Source organism: Eimeria mitis, genomic scaffold (genome assembly GCF_000499745.2).
Source record: "Eimeria mitis Houghton genomic scaffold, Emh_scaff3586, whole genome shotgun sequence".
Classification (NCBI taxonomy): domain Eukaryota; phylum Apicomplexa; class Conoidasida; order Eucoccidiorida; family Eimeriidae; genus Eimeria; species Eimeria mitis.
Window position 1 is genome coordinate 4848 of NW_013571930.1, and position 221 is coordinate 5068.

The 221-nt window shown below is 27.1% G+C and overlaps 1 protein-coding gene across 1 annotated transcript in view; it reads left to right on the top strand.

The window, feature by feature from the left end:
- Positions 1-221, top strand: part of EMH_0067540 (uncharacterized protein) — a gene marked incomplete at both ends in the record, with an annotated part of 4105 nt that overhangs the window by 3178 nt on the left and 706 nt on the right. The window lies entirely within an intron of this gene.

The window sequence follows — 221 nt, forward strand, 5'->3', positions numbered from 1 at the left end:
CGTACGCTACTCACAAGGTATTGATAGAGTTTATTTTTTTATTGTATAAAATAGAAAGAATATATTTATAAATTATATTTATTGTTTTTAATTTGATTTATTTTTTTTTTGTTGATGCAGGAGAGAAATGCAACAAACAATGAACGGCACAGCTCCAGAAGCGGCGATGCAAGTAGCCCGCGTATGTTGCTTTTTTTTTTTTTTTATTTTTTTATTTTTTT